This window comes from Ailuropoda melanoleuca, chromosome 16, assembly GCF_002007445.2.
Source record: "Ailuropoda melanoleuca isolate Jingjing chromosome 16, ASM200744v2, whole genome shotgun sequence".
NCBI lineage: Eukaryota > Metazoa > Chordata > Mammalia > Carnivora > Ursidae > Ailuropoda > Ailuropoda melanoleuca.
The window spans coordinates 86,281,067-86,302,093 of record NC_048233.1 but is presented as its reverse complement, the minus strand read 5'-3'; the positions used below and the strand labels follow the sequence as shown (position 1 = coordinate 86,302,093).

Below are 21,027 nucleotides of genomic sequence, written 5' to 3'. Positions count from 1 at the left end.
TGCTTTCCAATCTGATGTCATTAATTCCCTTTCTTGCCTGATTACACTGGCTTACGACCCCAGGACAATGTTGAATAGATATGATTAGAGTGGACTGTTATGTATGTTAGCTGTAGGATTTTTGTAGATGCCCTTACCAGGTTGAGTAAGTTCCCTTTTGTTCCTAGTTTGGTTACTGTTTTTATCAGGATGGATGGATGTTGGCTTTTTAGACAAGATTTAATTTGTTTATTTGAGAGAGAGAGAGTGAGCACATGAGCAGGGCAGAGGGACAGGGAGAAGCAGACTCCGCTGAGGAGGGAGCCCTACCCGGGGCTTGATCCCAGAACCCTGGTTTCATGACCTAAGCTGAAGGCAGATGCTCAACCAACTGAGCCACCTAGATGCCCCTGGATGTTGGATTTTATAAAATGCTTTATGCATCTATTGAGATGATTTTATAGTTTTTCTTATTTGGTTTGTTAATATGGTGAATTACATTAATTTTCTTGAAGTTCTTATTGTTAAACCAATCTTGCATTCCTACAGTAACACAACTTGGTCATGATTTGTTATCCTTTCAATATTTCTTGGATTTGATTTGCTGAAAATGTGTTAAGAATGTTTGCATCTATGTTCGTGAAGATAGTGGTCTGCAGGGTTTTTATTGTTTGTTTGTTTGTTTTTCCCTGTGATGTCTTTGTTTCAGGATCAGAATAATTCAGTCCTCAAAGAATGAGTTAAATATTTTCACTGCTTCAATCTCCTGGAAGATTTTGTGTAGAAGGGGTGTTTTTTTAATTTCCCTAAACGTTTGTTAGAATTCACTAGTGAAGCCATCTGGGCCTAGAGTTTAATCTGTGGGAAGAATTTTAACTGCAAATTAAATTTATCTAATAGAAATATAGCTACTTGGGTTGTCTATTTCTTCTTGAGTGAGCTTTAGTAACTTGTCTTTCAAGGAATTTGTCCACTTCATCTGGTCGTTGTTGAGTTTTTAGCATGTTGTTCATAATCCTTACCTACTACTCTTTTAATATGTATGAATCCTATAGTGAGTTACCTCTTTCATGCCTGAAATTGGGAATTTGTATCTTCTCTCCTNATGTTGTTCATAATCCTTACCTACTACTCTTTTAATATGTATGAATCCTATAGTGAGTTACCTCTTTCATGCATCTAATACGCATGAAATTGGGAATTTGTATCTTCTCTCCCTTATTTTTGATCAATATAGCTAGAGATTTATAAATCTGATTGATATCATAAAACCACTTTTAGATTAGTTGGTTTTTCTGTATTGTTTCTGTCCTCTATTTCATTGATTTCCAGTTTTCTTTTCATGATTTCCTCTTTTTTGCTTATTTTGGGTTTAATTTAATTTTCTTTTACTGATTTCTTAAAGTGGAAGCTGAAGTCTTTGAGACCTTTTTTCTTTTCTAATATACACATATAGTGTTTTTTATTTCCTCCTGGATACTTCAGGTACACATTTTGATATGTTGTGTTTCATTTTCAGTGGGTTAAAAACAGTTTCTAATTTCCGTTCTTCTGAGTTTTTGATCCATTTATTATGTGTAAGTGTGTTGTTTTGTTTCCAAATATTTGGAGAATTTCCAAAGCTATTTCTGCTATTCATTTCTAATTCAATTCCATTGTAATCAGAGAGCATACTTTGTATAAAGTGAATCTTTTTAAATTTATTGAAACTTTTTTTTTATGGCTCAGAAGATGGTCTAGCATGTGAGCTTGTAAAGAATGTATTCTGATGTTATTGGATGATGTGTTCTAGAAATGTCAATAGAGTCAAGCCGTGCGATAATATTGATTTTCCATCTACATGTTCTGTCAGCTACTGAGAATGAGGTATTAAATCTCCAGCTAAAATTGTGGATTTGTGCATTCCTTCTTATATTTCTTATTTCCTTCTTATATTTCTTTCACTTCTTGGTTCATGTATTAGACGCATAACATTTAGGATTGTTGTGTCCCCTCAATGAATTGACCTACTTTTCACAATGAAATAAAATTATTGATAACTAGTAATATTCTTTACCCTAAAATCTACTTTTTAAAAAAGATTTTATTTATTTATTTGAGGAGAGAGAGAGAGAGGGAAAGAGAATGAGGGGGGGAGCGGGAGAGGGACAAGCGGACTCTCCGCTGAGCACAGAGCCCCAGAGGGGCTCATTCCCGGACCCTGAGATCATGACCTGAGCCAAGGTCAGATGCTTAACCGACTGATCCACCAAGGTGCCCCAAAACCCACTTTGATACTAACATAACCTCCCCCCGATTTCTTTTTACTAGTGTTAACACAATCTCTCTCTCTCTCTTTTTTTTTTTTTGCCTTTAACTTAGTTGTGTCTTTATATTTAAGGTTGATTTCTTGGAGGTAGTATATAGGAGGGTATTTTTAAGAATATAATTGAACTATCTCTGCCTTTTAATCGGGAAGTTTAGACAATTTAAATTTAATGTGATTGTGGATATGGTTAGGTTTAAATCTATCATCTTGTTATTTGTGTTTTATTTGTCCCATCTCTTCTTTGTTCCCTTTTTACACCTTTTCTGCCTTCTTTTGTACTAACTGGATATTTTTTAGAGTTCCATTTTATCACCGCTGTAGGCTTATTAGCTAAAACTTTCTGGTTTTGTATTTTAGTGGTTGCCATGTGGTGTCTGACCACGGTCTACCTGCAGGTGCCCTAGCCGCTTTGTGTATAGCGACCGAAAGTTACAATGATGTGTTTCCATCTCTTCCCTCATGGTCTTGTGCTGTTGTTATCATACAGTTTACTTTTATGTAAATCCCACTACAAATTGTTAATATTTTTGTTTAAACAGTCAGTTATTTCATAATGAGATCTAAATAATAAGAAAGCGTCTTACACATAGTTACTATTTCCAAAGCTCTTCATTCCATTCTGGTTTCCCTCAGGTATCATTTTCCCTCTGCCCGAAGGACTTCTTTTGACGTGTTAGTTTCAGATATTTGCTTCTGCCATGCCTAATCTGCTGTGAATCCTATCTAACGTGTGTTTTGTCTCAGACATTGTAGTTTTAATATCTGCGAGTTTACTTTGGGTATTTTAACAAATATTTTCCATGTCTCTACTGAACATTCTTAATCTGTCCTTTAGTTTCCAGCATAGGGGACAACAGTTCTAACAACTGCTTTAATGTCTTTCTCTACTTATTCTATCATCTGTGTTATTTCTGGTTCAGTTCAATTGATCGAATTTTCTTCTCTTTACGGCTCGTAGTTTCTTGCTTCTTTGCATATGTGGCAAATTTTTTTGGATGCCATACACCATTTACACTAGTTTTTAAAATAATTTTACTTTGTTTTGCACTATTTTGTGTTCACATAAATATTCTTGAACTTTGTTCTGGGACACAGTTTTGTTCCTCAGACAGAGTTTGATTCTGCCTAGTCTTGCTTTTTGAGGCAAGATCAGAGCAGTGTTTAGTCTAGGGCTAATTTTCCCCACTACACAGTCAGGAGCCTTCTGGGTACTTTACCCAAAGCTCTATAAGGTTTCCCCTATGGCTAGTGGGAGCATAGCCTGGCCCTGTTTAAGCTATTATGATTGTTCCCTCTGATCCTTTGGGCGTTTCTTTCCCTGGCCTGAGCATTTCCCTCACCTGCACTCTTGATCTCAGGGTCTTGAGTTCAAGCCCCATGTTGGGGATAGAGCTTACTTTAAAAAGACAGGAGAATGAGATATAAGACATAGACTGGGGGCGCCTGGGTGGCATAGTTAGTTAAGCTGCCAACTCTTGGTTTCAACTCAGGTCTGATCTCAGGGTGGTAAAATTGAGCCCCACCTTGACTCTGTGCTCAGTGGAGAGTCTGCTTGAGTTTCTCTCTCCCTCTTCCTCTGCCCCCCCTTCTATAAAAAAAAATTAATAAGAGAGCAAACAATCTAATTTATTTTTTTAATATTTATTTATGTATTTAAGTAATCTCTACCCCCAATATGGGGCTCAAGCTCATGATCCCAAGGTCAAGTCCCACGTCCTGAGATCCCAGCCAGGGACCTCACAAATAACCCAATTTAAAAATGGGTGAAAAGTTTGAGCAGACACATCATCAAAGAAGGTATAAGCATGGCAAATAAGCCTGAAAAAATGCTCACCCTCATTAGTCCCTAGGGAAATGCCAATTAAACCCATATGACACCCCACTCCAGACCTATTAGAATGGCTAAAATAAAAAAGACTGCCCGAGACAAGTGTGGACAAGGAGGTGGGGTGCTGGACTGCTCATACCTTGCTGGGATGCAACATGGCGCAGCATCTGGAAAACGGTTTGTCAGTTTCTTATAAAATGAAACACACACCATCTGGCCCAGCAGGGCCACTTCTGGTTGCTTACGCAAGGGAGACAAAAACTTCCATTCACATCAAAACCTGCCCATGAATGTTTATAGCAGCGTTATTCGAGGTAGTGAAAAACTGGAAACAACCCAAATGTCCTTGACAGGGGAACAGATAGTCAAACAGACAAACAGCCGCGCACTGGAAACTACTTAGCGGCATAAAGAAACCAGCTCTTGGTACAGTGACATCATGAAAACCTCACAAAAGCCCTATGCTAAGTGAAACAGACCAGCCTCAGAAGGTTACTTACTGAAGAACTCCATTTACAGGACGCTCTAGAAAAGGATGGGGAACAGACCAGGGGTTGCCAGGGTTTAGGGGATGGCTTGACTACCAAGAGGCAGCATGAAGGAATTTTGGGGTGGTGGGACTGTTCCATCCCTCACTGCAGTGGTGGATGCCCAGATCTAGGAACAAGTGAAACCTCACAGAAGCGTATACCAAAACCAAGCAAAATCAAATGGCATTTAATTAAAACAAACAAACAAGAAACCTCAGTGGTACATTAGAAATGATTTGGGGTATATTTTATTCATCATTTCCGGGTGTTTGTGAGCAGAGGCGTTTTCAGGTTATCTTACGCCACCTTCTTGCCAGAGCTGAACTTCCTGATACTTTGACCCCTTGATCTGTCGGGTCCTCTTGCTGCCTCCAGCGCAGCCACCCGCTCCCACAGCCGCACCCGGATCTTCCTGCCACCAGGAATTACTGCCTCCGAATCAGGCCGTAACTCAAAGCAACCGCTCTCTAAGCCAGTGGCTCTTCCAGGGGAGTGATGTTGTCCCCAGAGGGCATTTGGCAAGGTCTGCAGACATTTTTTCCTGACCGGGGATGGTGTGCATACGGTGCTGCTAAACGTCTTACGATATGCAGGACTGACTCCATGACAAAGAATCCTTTGACTGCAGATGTCAAGAGAGCGGAGATTGAGAGACTCTGCTCGAGCCTGCATAGATAGACCCCCTCCAAAGCCATTTCAGCCTGACCCAGACCCCCGGGCTCTGGTCTTCTGTCCTCTTTCTCTGGTTGGCGGCCCATGGCCCACCACCAGCTCAGCCAGTCCTTGGTCAATATTCTCATCTTACTCAAGACTCTTGTAATTATATGAAATATAAAAAAAATTTGAAACAGGTAGGATCCAAGGGGGGACTTTATTGGAAGAACTTGAAGATGGAGCACTGGAGGCTGAGTAAGAGCTGGTGTTCACCGAGCACCTACACGACTGCCCCCAATCTCCACGGTCGTCCTTCGAGGTAGATACCATACTGTCCCATGTCGCAGATACCACGTAGAACCCACAGGCAGAAAGGGTTGCTAGCCTGCCCCACAGTGGGGAACAGGAAAGGAGACAGACAAAGCAACGAAAGAGGCTGTTCTTTGGGCTTTGTCTGGGACACCTCCCCCTCCCCATCTCGACTTTCCCTGCAGAGCTGCTCTCTTCTCTCCGTAGACCGGCCAGTTCCATTTGCCCTGGAGCACAGCATCAGGAAACCGACTGAGGACTGCCGAGCTTATGTGACCCTAATTCAGGAGACCAGCAGGGTACAAATGGCATTTCTGATCGGCAAATTCGAATCCTCTGTTCAGTTGGTTTTTTTAATTAATTGACTTTCTTTCCTTTTTTTTTTTTTTTTTTTTTTTTAGGAGAGATTTATTTATTTACCTGAGGGGGAAATCAGAGGGAGAGGGAGAGAGAATCCCAAGCACACTCCCCACTGAGTGTGGAGCCTGACACTAGGCTCAGTCCCACAACCCTAAGATCATGACCTGAGCCAAAACCAAGAGTCAGAAGCTTAACCGACTAAGCCACCCAGGCGCCCCAATCGACTTTATTTCTTTTAGAGCAGTTTTAGATCTGCAGAAAAATTGAGTGATAGTACAGAAAGTTCCAGTATACACGCCACCCTGCCCCAGGATTTCTCCTATCAGTAACATCCTGTGTTAGTATGGCACATCAGTCACACTCAATCAACCAACATTGATACATTATTATTAACTGAAGCCCATACTTTACATTATGGTTCCCTCTTGGTGTTGTGCATTCTCTGTACCCACAGTCGCAGTGATACAGAACGGTTATATGCCCTCAGAGTCCCCTTGCTCCCCCTACATCCTTCCCAACTCCCCCAGATCCCTGGAAACCACTGATCTTATTACTGTCTCTACAGTTTAATCTTTTCTAGAATGTCTTACAATTGGAATAACACAGTGTGTGTCCTTTTCTCATTGGCTTCTTCCATTTAGCAATATGCAATTAAGGTTCTTCCACGACTTTTTGTGGCTTAATAGCTCCTTTCTTTTGACCTTTGAACAACACTTCATTGTTTGGATGTACCACAGTCCCCTCCTTGCACCTGTTGCATGACATCTTGGTTGTTTGTTTTTGGAGATTGAATAAAGCTGCATTCCTGGGCAGGTTTTTGCGTGGACCTAAGTTTTCAACTACATTTGGTAAATACCAAGGAATGTGACTGCTGGATTGTATGGCAAAACGATATTTGGTTTTGCAAGAGGCTAGCAAACATCTCCCGAAGTGGCCGTATCACTGTGTACTCCCACAGTCAATGACCAAGAGAGTTCCTGTTGCTCCACATCCTCGGCAACATTCACTATTGTCAGCTTTTTGGACGTTAGCCATTCTAAGAGGTGGGTGGTGGTATCTCGTTGTTGTTTCAGTGCACAGTTCCCAAAGGACACATCATGTTAACCAGCTTTCCAAATGCTGATTTGCCATCTGTATATCTGGTTTGGTGAGGTGTCTGTTCAGACCTGTTGCCCATTTCTTAAACTAAGTTGTTTGTTCTTTTCCAATCCATAGATACGATATGTCTCTCCATATACTTAGACTCTCTCTCATTTCTCCCAGATATGTTTGGCAATTTTTTTTCCTTCTTTTTAAAGATTTTATTTATTTATTTGACAGAGAGAAGCGGAAGCAGGGGGAGCAGCAGGCAGAGGGAGAGGGAGAAGCTGGCTTCCCTGCTGAGCAGTGACCCCCATGCGGGGCTTGATGACCTGAGCTGAAGGCAGACACTTAACCAGCTGAGCCACCCAGACGCCCCTGGCAATTTTCAATACACAGGTCTTGCATAGCATTTGTTAAATTTAGCCCTAAGTATTTAATGTTTTATAAATTAAATTGTTTTTAAAATTTATTTTTTGGGGCACCTGTGTAGCGCAGTCATTAGGCGTCTGCCTTCAGCTCAGGGCGTGATCCCGGCATTCTGAGATCGAGTCCCACATCGGGCTCCTCCGCTGGGAGCCTGCTTCTTTCTCTCCCACTCCCCCTGCTGTGTTCTCTCTCTCACTGGCTGTCTCTCTGTCACATAAATAAATAAAATCTTTAAAAAAAATTTATTTTTTCAATTTCTTGTTGGTTTAGAGAAATATGCTTGATTTTTTACATTGACCTGGTATTCTGTGACTTCCCTAAATTCATATATTAGTTCTACTAATGCGTTGTTGTTGGGATGTGATATTCTGTGTAAACAATCACACTGTCTACTAGTTGGGACAGTTACTTCTTCCTTTCTAATCTTTGCTTCTCAATTTTTCTCTTACCTTATTGCAGTGCTCAGAGCCTCCTGTACGTGTTGAGTAGAAGTGTTGTGTGTAGACGCAACCACCTTGCCCCTGATTTAGGGAGAGAACCGAATGCTTTTCAACCATGTAGTGTGATGTCAGCTGTGGGTTTTTTGAGGATGGCCTTTTTAAGATTGAACAAGTCCCCTTCTAGTCCTAATTTGCTGATGGTTTTCTTTCTCCTCCTCTTTTTAAATCATCAAAGTACTGAATTCTGTGAAATGCTTATTAAATATATCTATTAAAATGTCACATGGGTTTTTTCCTTTAATTTTAATTAATTGACATAGTTTCATTCTCTCAGTATGGTGAATTATATTGATTTTTGTCAGTATTAAATCAGCCTTGCATTCATAGGATAAACCCTACTTTGTCATTATGTATTTTTACCTTTCATATATATTGCTGGGTTTATTTTGCTAATATAGTATTAAGAATACTTGCATGGAGGAGCCCTCCCTCAAGGCCATGAGCTGAGCTGACTCTGCCTGCCTGCAGCCCTTCTCATCTGCTGAGCTCCCTGGCAGCCAGAACCCAGGGGAAAGATGCCAGTACCTCTTCCCAAGGCCTGCCGCCTGCCTCCTGCCTACAACCACCTATCCCGGGTCCCTGCAGGGCCCGGTTGACCAGGTGTTTCTTCAACACCAGCTCTGGACTCTGCGAGAGGGAAGGAGAACCACTGCCTGGAGAAGGAGGAGGGGGCCAGCACCTGCAGGGCGAAGAGCTGTGACCAGCCTGGGAGGGCCTGGCCCCTGTGCTCGCTGAGGTCCCTGGAGGCCTACGTAAGGCCAGCCGGGCTGTGGCTGCTTCGGAAACAGGTCAGCCTCCGCCACCCCACCCTCCTCAGCAGAGCCCCGCCTCTTCCCTTCTCCAGCCGGGTCTGTTTGCTTCGGCTCTGTCTTATCCAGGAGCCTGGAAGGAAGCACCATGATAGCAAGAATTAGGCACCTTGGTTACTTTATCCCTAGCACTTAGCATGGGCTCCTGGCAGAAAGGAGACAGTCCATAAATATTTGTGGAATGAACGAGTGAATGCACAGGCTCATCTCTTCCCTACTGGAGTGACTGGAGGGTGAGAGGTTTGAAGCCAGGACTCTCCCCCCACCCTCATCCTCACTGTGTCCTCACCTCCATTCCCCACCATCACTGGGCTGGGGGAGGAGGACCACAGTGGTGGAATTTCTGGCATCCAGCTCCAAGCATCAGTGATGGCAGGGCTCTTTCCACTAAAGAAACCCCGCCCCCCCGCAAAGTATGTGACACGTTTTCCTGTCTATGGCTTCAAACTCTTTGGTCTTGTATTTCAATAAATTCGTTTTCTTTTTTTCTTTTTTTTTTTTTTATTTATTCGACAGAGATAGGGGCAGCCAGCGAGAGAGGGAACACAAGCAGGGGAGTGGGAGGGGAAGAAGCAGGCTCATAGCAGAGGAGCCTGATGTGGGGCTCGATCCCATAACGCCGGGATCACGCCCTGAGCCGAAGGCAGACGCTTAACCGCTGTGCCACCCAGGCACCCCTCAATAAATTCATTTTCTAATTAAAAAAATATATTTGCATGTCTGTCATGAGAGATGTTCTGTGATTTTATTTTCTTGTAATAATGTCTTTTTCAGTTATGGCACTGGGATTGAGCTAGCTTTATAGAATGAGTTGGAAAGTGTTCCCTTCTCTTCTGTTTTCTGAAGGAGCTTGTGTAAGACTTACATTATTCTTCCTTCAGTAAAACTAGAATTGACCAGTGAAGATATCTAGGCTTGGACTCTGTGTGTGTGTGTGTGTGTGAGAGAGAGAGAGAGAGAGAGAGAGAAAGTTTTTCATAATGAATCCAATTACTTTGATAGATATGGATATTGGGTTATTCAGATTTTTATATTTCTTCTTTGGTTATTCATAGCCCCCCCCCTTTTTTTTGTCTTTCAAGAAATACACCCATCTTATCTAACTTGTCAAGTTTATTAGAATAAAGTGGTTATATAATATATAAAGTATATATATACCTACACATATAAAACACATATCATCCTGTATCCAAATAAAGAATGCTTATAACTCACTAATAATAAGACAAAAAATCCAATTTAAAAAGTTGGCCAAAGATTTGAACAGACACTTTGCCAAAGGAAGATACACAGTGGACAATAAGCCCATCCAAAAAAAAAAAAAAAAAAGCTCCACATCCTTAGTCATCAGAGAAATGCAAATTGCATCCATGATGAAAAATTATTAGCCACTCCCTAGAACGGCCGAACTTAAACAGACCGACAGTACCAGACGCTGGTGAGGATGAGAAGAGATAGAGCCCCTCCCGCTCTGTTGGCCGGAGGGGGGACTGCGCAGCACTTCGGGAAAGGTGCGGTGGTTTCTATGATCAAACACACACCTGCCCTTTGACCTGGCCATTCGGCTCCCAGGAGAAATGAAAATATTTTCCCACAAAAAGACTGGTACACGAATGTTCCTGGTAGTTTTATTCATAGTACCCCAAACTGGAAACAATCCCCAAGTCCACCGCAGGGGAGAAGCAGACAAGCCTCGGTATCTATCCACTGTATGCGCATCACAGAAGTACTTCTCAGCAATACAAATGAGCAAACTCCTGGGGCGCCTGGCTGGCTCATGATTCAGGGTTCTGAGTTCAAGCCCCAAGATGGGTGTAGAGTTTACTTAAATAAACAAACTTAAAATGAGCAAATGCCTGGTACATTCAACAACCTGAATGAATCACAGAAACATTATGCTTCAATTATATGAAGCTCTTAGAACTGGCAAAACTAATCTAAGGTGAAAAAACTCAGCCCTGTGGTTGCCTCTGGGAGAAGACACTGGGAAGAGACATGAGGGAAATTTCTGGGGATCATGGGAATATACTCTGTCTTGACAGGTTGCAGGTTATATGGCTCTATGCATTTGTCAGGACATAATTATACACTTAAGATTTGAGAATTTTGGTGGCACCTGGGTGACTCAGTTGGTGAAGCATCTGCCTTCGGCTCAGGTCATGATCTCCGGTCCTGGGATCGAGTCCCACGCTGGGCTCCCTGCTCAGCAGAGAGCCTGCTTCTCCCTATGCCTCTGCTGCTCCCCCTGCTTGTGCTCTCTCTCTTGAATGAATAAATAAAATCTTAAAAACAAAAACAAAAACGATTTGGGGGCGCCTGGGTGGCTCAGTTGTTAAGCGTCTGCCTTCGGCTCAGGGCGTGATCCCAGGGTCCTAGGATTGAACCCTGCATCTGGCTCCCTGCTCCGTTGGAGGCTGCTTCTTCCTCTCCCACTCCCCCTGCTTGTGTTCCCTCTCTCGTTCGCTGTCTCTCTCTCTGTCAAATAAATAAATAAAATCTTTAAAAAAAAAAAGATTTCAGAATTTCAATGTATGTACATTTTACTTAAAAAAAAAAAAAAGGACCTGCAACCAAATACTGAATGCTTGTTAATAGGGTGGCTTTTTATGGTGGAATGGGTTGGTCACTTTGAAGCTACCTTCTGTGTATTTTAGACTTGAGCAAATGACTACATCTACTGAAGTTAATGAGAGTCGGGTCTGTCCCTGCTGGGGAAGGGAGTTAGGAACCCAGAACTGAACTCCTTGTGTTTGACTGGCAGGCTACACAGACGCAGTAACAGTCGTATGTGAAATCCGTGTGTGGAGGCGTGTGCGTTGTGTAGGTGACATGCTCTGCGCGTCTGCTAAGACAGCCTAGGAGCAGTGATCCGCCAGAGGAGATGGGCTCACCTGGCAGCAGGATCTTGCTTCCTAAATCCACTCTCCACCAACAGGAAGCGACCCTTCTCAGAGAAACGACTGGTTCAGAACTGGGGCAGGGAAAGTACAAGTTGATCCTAGGATTTCTTGTGACTTCACAAAGTCAGGAAGTATTCTAAGAATGACAGGAACATGTCCAAGGGGACAGGCTCCAGCTTGAAGGGGATGCCACTGGCCAAACCCAGGGGAATCAAAATAAGTAATGGTAGCGCTGTAGACCGAATGTTTATGCCCCCCTCCCCAAATTCATGGACAGAAACCTAATCCCCAGTGTGATGGTATTGGGGGCGGGGCTTTGGGGAGGCGATTAGGACATGAGGGAGGAGCCCTCGTGAATGGAATTAGTGTCATCATAAAGGAGATCGCAGAGAGCTCCCTCACCCCTTCTGCCACGTGAGGCCAGAAGAGGATGTCTGTGAACCAGGGAGCAGGTCCTCACCAGACACCCAGTCTGCAGGCACCTTGGTTTGGACTTCCCAGCCTCGGGAATCCTGAGAAAGAAATGTCTGTTGTCGAAGCCACCCAGTCTGTGGGACTGTATTCTAACAGCCCAGACAAAGACCGTAGTCATGGGTTATAGGTGTTGGTGAAGGAAGAATATGAAAATGAACCGGGAATGCTGTATTGGAATTAGGTTGAAATCTGTGTTTATGTGTATTTATTTACTTACTTATTTATTTATTTTGGTTATTATTTTTTAAATGGAGCCCAATACCGGGCTTGAACTTACAACCCTGAGATCAAGACCTGAGCTGAGATCGAGTCCAACGCTTAACTGAATGTACCACCCAGATGCCCCATATATATTTAGATATAGAAATATAGGCGTAGATGGGCGCCTGGGTGAAGCACCTGCCTTGGCTCAGTTTATGATCTCAGGGTCCTGGGATGGAGCCCTGTGTCACGCTCCCTGCTCAGCGGGGAGTCTGCTTCTCCCTCTCCCTCTGCCCCTCCCCCTGCTCATGTTCTCTCTCTCTCTCTCTCTCTCTTTCTCAAATAACTAAATAAAATCTTAAAAAAAAAAAAAGAAAGAAATATAGACATAGAGGCGCCTGGGTGGCTCAGTTGGTTAAGCATGGGACTCTTGGTTCCAGGTCAGGTCACGATCTCAGGGTCATGAGATCAAGCCCTGTGTTGGGCTCCAAGCTCAGCCTGGAGTCTGCTCAAAATTCTCTCTCCCTCTCCCTTAGCTCATGCACACACTCTCTCTCCCTTTCTCTCTTTCTAAAATAAATGAATAAAATCTTTAAAAAATATATAGGTGTAAATGTATGTGTAAATATATATGCATATACAAAGGTGTGCGTATTATACATGTGTGAGCGCGTACACTCACAGACACACATTCTCTGGCCTGGTCCTCAGAGAGGGCTGGGGAGCCGCAGCAGCACCGTGGCCCTGGGCATTCCTGGGACCCAGAGCTTGACTGCCCTGACAGGAACCAGAGCTCCCTGGAGAAATGACTGATCCTAGGGCTGAGGCCCAAAGAACAATGGAGGCATATAAAATGGGACAGAAGCCAGTGTGAATTAGTTCCCATTGGCCCAATCTAGAACAATATGGGCATCAAAATGAACAGTGCTGGAGTACGTTGAATGGTGTGCCCCCCCAAAAAAGGTGTGTCCATGTCCTTGTCCTCGGAACCCACAAATCTGACCTAATTTGGAGTTTTAAGTTAAGGATCTCCAGAGGAGATCATTCTGGATTCTCTTGGTGGGCCCTAAATCCAATGACAAGTGTCATAAGACAAAGGTAAGGGGGATTTGACACGAGAGCCACGGGAGGAGGGGCCATGTGCAGACAGAGGCAGAGTCTGGAGGGATATGCAGCAGCGAGCCCAGGACCTCCCGGAGCCCCAAGCAGCTGGAAGAGGCAGGAAGGATTCTCCCCTAAGCTTTGGAGGGAGCACCCTGGCAACACCTTGATTTTGGACTTCTAGCCTCCGGAACTGTGAGAGATTCATTTTCTGTTGTTTGAAGCCACAGGAAACGAATACAACTCCCTCTGAGCCGAGCCCTTCCCAGGCGGAAAGACTCTTTTCAGCTTGGTTTAAAGCCCTTCGTAAAGAGATATACCCTATGCAGGGTCGGTGCCTGGGATCCGGCTGGAACGAGATCCTGTACAACCAGTTCCTCCTTCAGAGCCTCCGAAGCAGGATGCCAGGGGCTGGGACCAGCGTGTGGCTGCAGCCGCCCGTGGCGCTGGGAGTGTGGGAGGGACCTGTGCCCGGCTGGCCCTCGGAGCCACTGCGTGCACTGCTCCCACACCCTGGCAACTCGTTCCCCCCCCGCCCCCCGCCCCTGGAGGTACCAGCATGTCCACCGGGCCTTCCCCTGGGGACATCCTTCTCTCCAGCAAGTTCTTGCTGGTTCCCCCAGTTGGCTCAGGGCAACTCGCAGCCCCAAACCGAGGTCTAGTCTGGGCCGCAGTTGCCAAGGGTCCAATCTCCTGAGGGTCCCCACCAAAGCCTGGGCACTGCAGTGGGCAATGCCTGAGGGCTGGGGAGTAGATTCTGTGCTTCTGGATTGAGGGGACAAAGAAAGATTGATTCTTTGTTGCTTATCCTTTCAGTAGGTTCACAGGGGCTGCTTATCACATTTCTTGGACTCTTTGATTAAAGAGCGAAAGTGATCTCACTGGGGTGCCCGGCCTGGCTCAGTGGAAAGAGCAGGAGACTCTTGATCTCAGGTCGTGAGTTCAAGGCCCATATTGGGTGTAGAGATCACTTAAAGAATAAAAAAACTTAAAAAAAAAAAAAGATCCCACAGAAAGATAGTCCAAACTTCTTCTTTCCCCCTTGGTGAACTAGCTCCCTCCCTGACCCTAAGGTCTTCTGGAACTGAACATCCAGGGGCCCCCCAACTCTGAAGCCAGGGTCTGCACTCCAAATGCCAGAGCCTCGGCCCTATTCACCTTCTCTGCCTGGCCACCCAGAATGCTCTGGAGGGAAATCATCTCCGCTTTTGACTCAGGAAACACCACCCCTAGGAATTTACGAGGGAACAAGCCAATAGCCCAAAGTGTATCTGTGAGGTATGACAAGGGGATTAAGGGTAATGATACAGGGCAAACCCTGATGCCACGTGATCTCCTGGCCAGAGTAAACCAAGGTCAACTGAAAACTGGCTGGAGACTTCCAGTCGGGGACAGGCAGCAGGGAGGGGGCCGGAGGGCCTGCAGGGGGGAGGCTCACCTGCTGGGAGAAGTTTCCATCAAGTCTAGCAGAGGTTGGAGTGGAGCAGTTTTTCCTCCCCTTTACTTATCACTCAGCAACAGCCAGCACTGAGAGCGCAGGGGAGCGGGTCTCTTCGGCTCCCTCAGCTGCACTTTGGACCCTGAGCCTGCCATTGAATCTGGGTCCATCCAGAAGCAGTGTCCAGGAAACGCCCAAGAAAAACTGTTTTGCAAAATGTACTCGGTCGCAAGACAAGTCACAGAAATACTGAAGACCTTCTCACAGAGCAGTAGCCCGGTTCAACCCTCTTTTCCCCCCCAGATTTCCCCCCTCTCTTTGAAGTGTATAATTTACATCCAGTAATTTGTACAGAACTCAGACACCTGCTTGAGAGTTTTCCCGAGCCCACATTCCCAGGTAACCACCCTCCGATATAGAATGTTTCCATTGTACCGGAAGTTTCTCCCGGTGCCCGGAGGCAATTGACTCTTCAGATTTCTATCCCTGTAGGTTTGTTTTTTTCAGTTCTAGGACACTGCATATTTGAAATCAAATAATCTGTACCCTATGGTTTCTGGTTCCTATTCCCTCAACATAACGTTTTTGAAATTCGTCCATGTTGTAACTCATTCGCTCTTACTTCGGTAGGATTCCAGCACGTGGGTAGACCACACTTTGTCCCTCCATTCTTCTGTTGATCGGCATTGGCCTTGTGACCAGTGCAGGTCTCCTATAAATGAAGCTGCCACAAAAATCTTTGAAGAAGGGGGGAGGAAGGAAAGGGAGAGAGAGGAACAGATCATAACCAACTGAAAAAAATAGGAACCCAGAGGTCATACTGACATAAATATATTAAAACATTGCAAGTTTGACGAGGAATACAATGTTTGCATCTCCTTAAAGTACCTTTCCACAGAATACTTAGTACAAAGGGAAAACAAGTGACTCTCCAGTGGAGAAGCTTGGGAGACATGTCTTCATCAGGTGACCCAAGTGAACATCATCAGTTATGGGGCAAATTGAAATTCTCCGCCACCTGATAGGAGGCGATGAGAACAGCCTCGCTCCCTCAACATTCCTCCTAGCGATTGCTGATCTTAATCGAAGCATAAGGAACCGTCCGAAAATCCTAGATTGAAGGATGTACGACAAAATAACTGGTCCATAACCTTCAGGAGTTCCAAGGGTATGCAAGTCAAAGAAAGGGAGGAATATTCCAGAAGAAAGCTGAAGAGACTTGACGACCAAGGGAACTCAGATTCTGGACAGGTTCCCTTGCTATAAAGGACATTATTATTGTCATTGGGAAGATCTGAACGGGATCTGAAGATCAAATGACAGCAACCTACGGATGTGATTTCGTGACTTTGGTCGCCAGGCTCTGGTTTTGTAGGAGGGTGTCTCAGTGGGAAGGAAATACACCCTCATGTGCCCTGAAGTCCTGGAGCACCTGGATAGCTCAGGAAAAATCATTCTTTGCGTTATATGTGGAAACTTCCTGTGAATTTGAAATTACTAAAATACAATAAGATGAAGCTTTTCTTGCCCTTGACAAAACCCGTTTTTCAGCTGCCATCGCTCCTTTCTGCGTTTACTTCTCAGCGTGTGTGACGACAAGGGTCACCATGGGGGTGCTTCTTTTTGGTGATGGTGGCGATCTGAAAGGGTGCCATCCCTCAGGGGCACAAGGCTGTACCTGGGGCCTGATTGCCCCCGGGGTCTCAGGGCCCCGTGATCTTGAAAGGCAGGGAAGGGCGCGGCTGAACGCACCTGAGCTATCCGGGCTGGGAGAGCAGGTAGAGAACCCTTTGCACCTCCTTTAACCCAGTAGCCCTGCCGGAAGGTTAGCATCATCCTTTGTGTATTGGGACCGCTACGTTAGCACCCGAGGCACTATTCTGGGTGCTGGAGATGCAGCCATGAACCAGGCAGACAGAGGCTCCCGCCCTCAAGGAGCTTATAGCCTGGAAGGGACAGACAGCCAGTAGACACGATGAAAAAGGAAAATGTACAGAATGCTAGACAGTGATATGTGCTATGGAGAGAAAGCCCCAAAGGCTGGTAATGGAGAATGAAAGCTAGCTACTGGACCCGAGCAATGGGAAGAAGATCTGAGAGGTGCGAGTGTGCACGTGCGTGTGCGTTCAGTTTGAGCCATGCTATGTGTGAAATGCCTGTTAAATACCTAAGTGCTGGAGTCAGAAGTTCAGAGGAGGCGGCCAGGCAGGAGATCAGAATTTGGTGTTAAACAGATGAACGATTTTAAAGGCATGAGTGAGTTCTGGGCAGACCCAAGGACCGGCATGTTTTACAACTGAAGGGGCGGTGCATAGACAGGCCACATCATTGGCCCCAGATCACATGGCTGGTAAGTTGTGGAGCTGGGATTCAAACCCAGGGCAGATTTGTGGCCCTGTTTGAAGCTGCCCTAAAGTCTTGCTGCTGTTGACTATGTGGCCTTGGGCAGGTCACCTGACCTTTCAGAGGTCGGGTGTCCTCATCTATCAAAGGAGAGGTGAGCAGTGTAAGGGCAGGTGAAGGCGAGGATGCTACAGGGGGCCTCGTGGTGCTCGGGCAGCTGGGCAGGGAGCCAGCAGCTGTTCACACAGGTCACCAGAATAGTCCTGGGTTTGCCCCCTGCCCTTCTCCTGTTAGTCTTGGACACCTGCTGTCATTGGAACAGCCCGGTATTCTGGGCAGGGGTGGGTGGGGGGAACCAGTGAGACACATGTGCAGAGTCCACAAGTCAAGATATCAATCTACAAGAAGCTACTGCCACCCAGCCTGGAATTCTGGGGTCAGCATGACCTGCGGGCCCTGCGGGCACGAGATTCCACCAAGCAAGTTCCTGCCAGCCGGTTGCTGGGTGAACCTGGCATTTGAAGAAGGGAAATAGGAGAGTGATGCAGAGTTGGTGGGACCAGGATGTTTCTCTGGGGAGTGCCCCTGGGCCCTGCTGGGAGGACTGGAACAGGCTCCGTAGCCTCAGCCAGTGCCCTGGCAAGGGCGCCACTCCCAGGTCAGCTCCGGGCCGGGCTGGCTCTTCTGGAGCTTCCGGGGCTGGCCAGGCCCCTTCCGCCAACTCAGTCTTTCTTTAGAGTTGTTAATATCTTTCCATCTGTCCAGGCCTGGTGGGGGCCCCACTGCCTCTGTGGCTTAGCACTTCCACTTTGGGGCATCCAGAGGCTTCACAGTGTAAATGCCAATGGCTCCTGTCACATGGGGGCTGGGCAGGTGCCTGGCCACACTACTTCCTGTCCCCCATCTACCCCTCCCCTGCCAGCTGGCAGCAGGAGGCCTCTGGCTGGCCATGCTCACTGTGGGGAAGTCAAATTTCCAGTCTCCCCCAGGACGACGGCTCCGGGCTGTGCCCTCTGCCCAGCTTAGCCCTAGCCACCCTTAATCCTGGCTCCATCAGGGTCCTGAGCCCCAACTCAGCTGTGTCAAGAGCTCTGGCCCACCGAGTCTCCCAGCTGAGGCTGCAAGAGCAGCCAGCAATGCAGGGGGGACTGGAGGAGAGGCAGATCCAGAACCGGGGAGGCTGAGAGGACGCTGTGCTTGGGTCTACTCATCTGTCTCCCCTGCTAGGGTGTAGGCCTGGCCTGCTCCCTTGCAAGTCACCACCCAGAACACTTGGCCTGGCCCTGGGCCATGATTAAATGGAGGTGCCACATCTTGGGAGTCTGGGGGCTTTACAGGTGTGGGGGTTTGGGTGTCAGTCCCAGGGATCTATGTTGGGGTGAATTCTGGAAAGTTTGGAATGGGGAGGACACTGGTTCTGGGGGCTGTGAAGGGCTGCTCAAGCATGGTTGGGCTTGAGGCCTGGGCACCAAGACCCACACAGGGCTGTGGCTGCCCATTGCAGGCATATGAGGCTCCCTCATTTCCCTTGTGTGCATGCCTCCTGTGGGCACCCAGTGGGGAAGGGGGTGGCAAAGGCAATCTGAGTGTTTCTGAGATGGAATTTGAGTATTTGGAGCCAAGCACTATAAAAATCTTGGAAAGAATGTTTAGTGATAAACCAGAAACTGACAAAACCAAAGCAATCATTTGTTAGTTGTGTCTGCAAGAGGAACAGGGCAAGGTGAATTCTGATCCAGTAAAAGCCGAGCTATGTGCCTGAGTCTGCTTTATTTGGGGGGTGGTGGGGCTCTGCCCACACTCTCCCCCGCAACCCCAATTGACTTCCAGAGGGGATGTGGGGAAAGCAGGTACCCACAGTGGGAGGAGCTTTGGTTTGGAAGATCTGGACCCCCGGTTGCCTCTCTCTCTCTCTCTCACACACACACACACATGCTCTTAGAAAATCACTGTGCCTCAGTTTCCCATCTGTGGAAGGAATAATAAGCATCATGTCTACTACCCAAGGTCAAGGAGGGCAAAAGAGGTAAGCACATGTGTTGGTGTTAGTTGGACCACAGTCCTTGTGATCATCCACAATCTCCACTAAATCAACCTTTATGGTGTGCGTAGTCTGTGCCAGGCCCTGGGGATACAGGGGAAACCAAGGCAGAAGTGGGGCTCTTCCCGGAATCCATCCATCCACCTGCCCCGTCTGCCTCCTCTTTGTAGGAGCTACACTGGGCTTTCCTCAGTTCCAGAGGCCAGAGCTGCTTCCCGCTCCCCTCTCCCCCTCCCGCCAGGACTTTGCACTTACTGGTCCCACATTTTCTAACCACCCCTTTTTCCTAACATACTGCAACCCACCCTTTCTGTCTTCACAGCCTAAGGGGACACCTTCAGGCACCATCTCTGTGCATCCGACCTCTGTGGCAACTTGACTTCTGGAGGTCTTCATTTTTCACCAGATACTGGGTAAGGGCTCTGGCTCAAGCCCTGACTAGGTGTCCTAGGGGTCGCCTAACCTCTCTGCCTCAGTTTCCCTACGTGTAAGGAAGAACCACAACGGTCCCCACCTCCTGGCGGGAGTTGTGAAGAGTCGATGAGATACAGCACCAAAACCCTGAGAAGCGTGCCCACCATGCAGTAAAGACTGTATACACGTTACTCTCATTACTGTTATTTTGTAGCCTTTATTAACAGACTGCAGGACCCAAAGGGAGGTGCTTCGCACGCTTCGCCCTCTTCCCACAGCTCAGCACCTGGAGCGTGCCAGACCCTCGGCATCTTCCGGACCTGCCCCAGGTCCTGGGCGGGGGTGCGGCTGCATCTCTGGCGCGGGCACTGCCCAACGAAGAAGGGAAGCGGAAGTAGCCCAGTTTCTCGGAAAGCCCGGCAGGCACACAGTAGGTGCTCAAGGGATGGCCGGCTGACACCGGGAAGCCAGTGGCCCGGTGAGTGGACGCTCCCTCCTCCTCCTTCCCTCCCTCCCACTCTACGCAGCGGAATGCTCGGGCTGCCCACACGGTCTGTAGGGGTGTATCCGCTCCAACGACACCCACTCCCACAACAAAGAAGCTCCCCTCCGTGGGCCACCTCCCCTCGGCGCCACCGGCACACGCAGCGGGCGAGGAGCCCGCCCGTCCCCCGGTGCTGCCCCCCGTCCAGGTTCGGGAAGCCGTCCCCCGCGAGTGCAGCGGCGCTGAAGACCCGGACGGAGCCGGGGTGGCGCCCGAGGGGCGCACGGCGACGCCGCCTCCAGCCGCGATTTAAAGGGCAGCGAGGGGCGGAGGGATCCCTGCCGACCCTCAGCGCGGATCCCTCCGCCGCGGGCGACGCGAGGCGACGGCTCTTCTCGGCTCTCCCCAAATTCGCTTTTTGTCCCTCCGCGGCCGGGAGCACCCAGCGAGGAACTCGTTTCTTTCCCGTGTTTCTCCGCCTCCCCCGCCCCCCCGCGAGTCCCGTAAAAGCAACAGAGGGGCGGGGGGGGGGGGGGGAGCCGGCGTGGTGTCCCTCCGCCCGGCCGAGGGCACTCGTTTTCGTGTCCTTCCACCGTTCCCGGGCGGCGTCCGGACGGCTCACCGGGGGCGGCGACGCGTCTGCGGTGCGGGAGGCGAGGCTCTGGGGCTATGAGGTGAGGGCTCCCGGATACCGGAGGCGGCGCGCGCGGCGCCGGGACACGGGACGCGGATCCCCGGCGAAGGCGGTCTTTGGGACGCCGCGGCCGCGCGAGAGGCGAGGTGAGGCCGGGCGCGGGGACGCGGGGGCGCGGCGCGGTGGGGGCGGGGGGCTCCGGCCGCGGCTG

General features: G+C 47.7%; 1 protein-coding gene across 5 annotated transcripts in view; it reads left to right on the top strand.

Moving 5' to 3' along the window:
• Positions 1 to 20,059: 20,059 nt before the first annotated feature.
• Positions 20,060 to 21,027, top strand: part of KMT5B (lysine methyltransferase 5B) — a 53,049-nt gene continuing 52,081 nt past the window's right edge. For 3 of the 5 annotated variants that reach the window (XM_034646021.1, XM_034646020.1, XM_034646019.1), the window contains exon 1: positions 20,654 to 20,962. The gene's annotated coding sequence lies outside the window, so the exon portion shown is untranslated. Of the gene's footprint in view, positions 20,177 to 20,653; positions 20,963 to 21,027 lie in introns of those variants that run through there. The other 2 variants (XM_002921295.4, XM_034646022.1) reach the window with 2 other exon arrangements.